Consider the following 6,653-nt stretch of genomic DNA (forward strand, 5'->3'; position numbering starts at 1 on the left):
CTAAATGAGGAACAGCAGGAGAGACAAGAATGGGAATAAAGAGCATGTAAATTGTTTTTGTCTTCTCATGCTTGACCCTAGACTGACTAGATGGGATTTGGAATTCATAATACAATTCAGTGAAGATGTTTAAACTTCTACACACAATACTGGTCCCCACAGGTGATAGTAAACAAAGAAAAAAGCTAAGGGGACAGTAAACAAAAATAAGAATCCCCATAGAGCTCATCATGATCAAGACATTTACTGCAGGACTCATGGCAAAAACTCTCTGTGTATTCTTCCAGCGTTCTCCAAAGCATTCTGTACACTTGGGCTTAAATTAAAAGCATACTATGATATACTTTTTCTCCATGGCTGAAATAATAATAACTCACACCACTGAGCCTTTAAAAAGGGCCAGGCATCAGACTAAATACTTTCCATGCAATATCTTATTGAATTCGCATAACAAATATTGAAAATCTTTTTGTTAATATCAGCAATCAAAGTTGAGGGAACTGAGCCCCCATTTACCAAAGGTCACACAGATGGCAAGGGTGAAGGTGGGAACTTTATAAAGCAGTCCATTTCTGTTGCCCTGTGATGTTCTGTTGGTTGGACAGCCTTGCCCAATCTCTTCTCTTCTGCTAAAATGAATGTATACACATTTGTCATTTGGCATAAAACTTCCATCATGAAGTCAGATTCCATCTCTTTTTCCTCTCTACTATACCAATTTACTTGTACCACTAATAAGATAAATCCAAAGCTGCCTTTTATAATTAATTGGTCATTTAATTAGTTAAATATATGTTAAAAATAAATTACAGTGCGGTCAACTCTGATTCCACATAGTCATATCTGTGGTGTAGCAAATTACCTAATGTCTCTTCTAGTCATAATCTTTAATTCCCACCAGATAATGTTTCTTCTCTGCTGGGTTTGGGTAAAAGAAGGTGAGAGAAGATACTGATCGGATGATATGATTCAACTGTGGAGGTTAGCAGACTTAGTTGTAATTGTAAAAACCTGAAACTCTAGCATGGATATAAAATGGACCCTCTCAGAAACAGGAGGGGGATTTCATTACTATCAAAGAAGAACCAAGAATGGAGCTTGTCCTTTGGACCCGAAAATAACCTGTGCTTTGAACCTCCTTAACTCAGAGACAGAAAGCTGTGACAGCAGAGAATGGCAGAGAAGCAGCAATACATAGCACAAGACAGAGCAGTGGTATTTCCAGACAGGGAGCAAGTGAAGCAGAATGACTTTGGTCAGTAAGCTTCCTTGTAGAGTGGGTACCTCCAGGCACTTAAGTGGAAGAAGCTAGGTTTGCTGACTCTTGGAGTTAGAGCTGAGTACCTTCAGAGTGAGAATTACGGTGCAGCCGTGTGTCCTATGGGCATTTATCAGCTGCTGACTAGAACAATTGTGCCCTGAGCATTTCTGACTCCAAATTGTAACATGTTAACTTCCTTATTAAACCCCATAACTGAGTATGGCATCTGACTCCTGTGTGACCATTGCAATGTATTGTCGAACCCATTTAAATAGAGAGGGCTATAGAGCTCTGGTAGCACAGTGGTTACGAATCGGGCTGCAAACCTCAAGGTCAGCAATTCGAAACTACCAGCTGTTCCATGGGAGAAAGATGAAACTTTCTGCTCCCATAAAGATTTACAGCCTCGGAAACCCTGATTCGAAACTGCCAGCTGTTCCATGGGAGAAAGATGAAATTTTCTGCTCCCGTAAAGATTTACAGCCTCGGAAACCCTGCACAGGGTCACTATGAGTCAGAACCGACTCCATGGCACATAACAACAACATAGGAGAAATGGCTGGTGCTCCCTTTTTTCTTTTTTGCACTGAGGGTCTTTCTCTGATCCTCTATTTATTAAGCATGGTGTCCTTCTCCAGGGACTGGTCCCTCCTGATAGCACCCAAAAAACTTGAAATAAAGTCTTGTCACCTTTGCTTCTAAGGAACATTTTGGCTGTACTTTTCCTAAGACAGATTTGGGCATTCTTCCGGCCATCCATTATATAGTCAGTATTCTCCAACACCAGAATTCAAATGCATCCATTCTTCAGACTTCCTTATTCATTGTCCAGCTTTCACACACATATGAGACAACTGAAAATACCATGGCATGGGTCAGGCGCCCCTTAGTCCTCAGAGTGACATCTTTGGTCTTTAACATTTTAAAGAGGTGTTTTGTAGCAGATTTCTTACATGTAGGCGTATATAATCATGGGTTCAAATCGAGCTCTGTCACTTTCTGTGCAGCAATTACTCATGAGTTGTCTAACCATCAGTTGATTATTAACCATCAATAAACCATCAATTTATCACATCTATTTCCCTGCTATGTCCCTGCTGGAGTCCTGGTGTGGTGCTGTGGGTTAATGCGTTAGACTGCAAGGTCTGTTTGAACCAAAAGGTCAGTGGTTCAAGCTCACCACCTGCTCCTCAGAAACCCTATAAGGATCGTTATGAGTTGGAACAGACTCAATGACACACAACAACAACAACAACATCACACAGGTGTGATAAAACCAAGATTGAAAGACTTATTGTAAGATTCCATTAAATGTTCAAATTAAAATAACTTTTTTTCTGATAATTTGTCTCAGTCAATTGTCAGTCTCATGAGGGGAGGTTCCATTTTATAGTCATATCTCTTCCTTTCCCACTATTTCCATAAGTCTGCCACCTGAAGAGATCTGATTGGCTAGAAAATAAAACCAGAGGTAGGGATGTGGAGAGGGTAAGAAGAACACCTACATGCTATTCCAAATCATTGTTTCCTGAAGGAGAGTCACTTGAATGTGGTAATATTTGTCCCAGCGATATACATTACTTTATTGTATATTTTTCTTCACATCTACTCATTTGCCCCATTCATACTATTACTATTACTTTATATTTCTTCACGACTACTAATTTTAATAAAATTTTATTATGAAAAATTTCAAACATAGGAATGAATTTAAAGAATTTTACAGTGAATATCTATATGCCTATTACCTGGGTTCTACCATTATTACATTTGCTTTCTCACTATCTGTCTATCCCTCTGTTTTTCTATCAATGCATCTTATTTTTAATACACTTATAAGTTGCAGACATCTGTATGCTTTTTTCCCTTACTACTTCAGCATGCATATTATTAACTAGCATTAAATATCCTTTACAATGTTTTATTGCTTGTTGAAAGTGAAGAGGAAGTGAAGAGGACTTGAAACATTTACTTATGAAGATCAAAGAGCACAGCCTTCGATATGGATTACATCTCAATGTCAAGAAAACAAAAATCCTCACCACTGGACCAATAAACAATATTCTTATCAATGGAGAAAAGACTGAAGTTGTCAAGGACTTCATTCTTCTTGGATCAACTATCAACACTCGCGGAAGTAACAGTCAAGAGATCAGACAACGTATTGCATTGGGCAAATCTGCTGCACAGGAACTTTTTAAAGTATTGAAGAGCAGAGATGTCAGCTTGAGGACTAAGGTGCGCCTGACCCAGGCCATGGTGTTTTCAATAGCCTCATATGGATGCGAAAGCTGGACAGTGAATAAGGAAGATCGTAGAAGAATTGATGCCTTTGAGTTGTGGTGTTGGAGGAGAATACTGAAAGTGCCATGGACTGCCAAAAGAACCAATAGATCTGTTTTGGAAGAAGTGCAGCCATAGTGCTCCTTGGAGGCCAGGAGGGCTAAGCTTCGTCTCTCATACTTGGGACATATTGTCCGGAGGAAACAGTCGCTGGAGAAGGATGTCATGCTGGGTAAGGTGGAGGGTCAGAGAAAAAGAGGAAGACCCCCAATGAGATGGACTGGACAGGTGGCATCATTGATGGACTCAAGTGTGGCAGCAGTAGTGAGGTTGGCCCAAGATAGGACATTGTTTCGTTCTGCTATGCATGGGGTTGCTATGAGTCAGTTCCGACTCGATGGCACCTGACAACAACAACAACAACGTTTTATGTAATATTTATACAGAATGAAATGCAAATATGGTAAGTGTACTATTTGATGATATTGACTCACATTCAAGACATATACCATTACTATCACCAGGAAAGTCCTCTCATGCCCCTTCTCAGTCAATTCCCACACCATCCCAAGAGAAGACAACTGTCCTGATGTTTTTACTAACATTGCTGTTAAATGCTGTCGAGTTGGTTCTGGCTCATAGTGACCCTGTATAGGGTTTTCTGAGGAGCAGCTGGTAGATTTGAACTGCCAATTTGTGGTTCAAACCAACCTTTCAGTTCAGTACATTATCCTTAAGTGCCACACCAGGATTCCTTACTAACATTACATATAATTTCATTGTACATAACTACCAAAACTTCATGTACAATGAAATTATATAGTAAATATTTTATTTTAAAAAGTTTTTTAAAGTAACTTTCTAAAACTAAGTGTAAGTAAAACAGTATCATTTGCCAAAAAGTTGTTAATATTCAGTACCATCAAATCAGTTTCAATTCATAGAGACCCTGTGTAGGTTTCCAAGGAACAACTATTAAGTTTGAACTGACAACCTTGTGGTTCAAATCGACCTTGTGGTCCAGTGCTTTAACCTACAGTACCACACCAATGTAGTGATGTACCACTGTGGTTTTCAGAGTGTGGTCCAAGATCCTTATAGGTCTGCAAGGTCAAAATTATTTCCTTATAATCCTAAAATGCTATTAGTCTTTCTCTCTCACATTAGTCTCATGAGGGACTAGTGGAGTTTGCCAGAGACTACATGATGTATGACATAACACTTTAAGTACAAAAGCAAATATGATATGCCAGCTCTCTTCTATTAGTCTAGACATGAAGAGATTTGAAAAAATACATATGAAACAATGTCATTCTCCTCACCAAACTTTTTGTTTGAAAAATATAGGTTATTTAAAAAAAAATGTTATTTATGTTAATATGTAATAGATTTAATACTATTAATATTTAAACTTTCCCCCAATATTAATTTAATTATATTAAATTTAAGTTACAAGATGGAGTTATAGATTGAATTGTGTCCCCCCCGCCAAAAAAAAATGTGCTGAAATCTTAAACTCTATTCATAGAGATAAGGAGCTCTGGTAATGTAGTGGTTATGAATCAGACTGCTAACCTCAAGGTCAACAGTTCAAAACTACCAGACGTTCTGCAGGAGAAAGATGAAGCTATCTGCTCCCATAAAGATTTACAGCCTCAGATACCCTGTACAGGGTGACTATGAGTCAAAACGGACTCCAAGGCACATAACCAACCAACCAACATTCCCGTAGATGTAATTCTATTTGGAAATATGGTTTCTTTGTTGTGCTAATGAGACCATGTCAGTGTAGATTGTAACTTACACTTAATCACGTCTGAGTTATAAAATGAGCAAATTAAACACATAGATAACATGACTCAGCAATCCTACTACTTGGTATATATTCTTAGACAGAAGAGCCATGACATAAACAGATACGTGAACACCTATGGTGTCCTAGTGTGGCACCGTGAGTTAGTAGGATGGACTGCAAAGTCAGTTTGAATTGCAAATTTGGCAGTTCAAACTCACCAACTGCTTCTTGGAAACCCTATACAAGGTCGCTATGGGTCAGAACTGACTCAATGGCATACAGCAACAATATTTTCTTTCAAGCACTAGTCACAATAGCAAAAGATGGAAACAGTCGCAGTGCTCATCAACAGAGGAATAATTAAACAAACTTTGGTACATATAATATTTGACAATGGTGAAGAATAATGATGAATATAAAAAACACCTCATAACATGGATGAACCTGGATGAACCTGGAAGACATTGTGCTAAGGGAAATTAGTCAATCACAAAAGGACAAATAATGTATGAGACAACAGTAAAAAAGGAGCTTAGATAGTGTAATGGATTATGAGCTGGATTACTAGCCGCAAAGTCAATAGTTCGAATCTACCAGTTGCTATGTGGGAGAAAGAGGAGACTTTCTGCTCCCATAAAGATTTCCAGCCTTGGAAACCCTATACAAGGTCACTATGAGTTAAAACTGACTCAGTAGCACACCACCACCACCACTATAGTAAAAAGTCAAGAAAAGCTTTTCATGCAAAACAAACATTCTATGATGGTTATCAGGGATGGGAGTAAAGGGAGAATTATTCACTGACTAGAGGATCGCTGTTAAATGTCATCAAGTTGGTTCCGACTCATAATGACCCTGTATAGGGTTTTGGAGACTGTAAGTTTTTGTGGGAGTATAAAGTCTCATCTTTGTCCAGCAGAGTGGTTGGTGGGCTTAAACCACTGATCTAGCAGTTTGCAGCCCAGTGCTAATCATACAATAGACACTTGGGTGACAGGGTAGACAAGAGGGAGATTGGTACAAGAAAGAAGAAGGTAAGGGAAGACACAGTGAAGGATGCAAGACTTAAAGGGAATAGAAGTACATAATGTCAGCTGATGGTAGATGGAGGAGATTGTAATCATTAAAATGAAGCAAAGTGTATGATTCGTTGGATGTAAGACTAATGATCTCTGTAAAACTTCACTCAATTCACAATAACAAGTTTTGGGGAAAAAGAGCAGATTAGACACATAAGTGTACCATATAGGAAAGACAAATGCCATGTCAGGATCTTGAAGAACCAAGGACCCCTGCCCACTGAGTTTACCCGTG

Source organism: Chrysochloris asiatica, unplaced genomic scaffold (genome assembly GCF_000296735.1).
Source record: "Chrysochloris asiatica unplaced genomic scaffold, ChrAsi1.0 scaffold00039, whole genome shotgun sequence".
Taxonomy (NCBI): Eukaryota; Metazoa; Chordata; class Mammalia; order Afrosoricida; family Chrysochloridae; genus Chrysochloris; species Chrysochloris asiatica.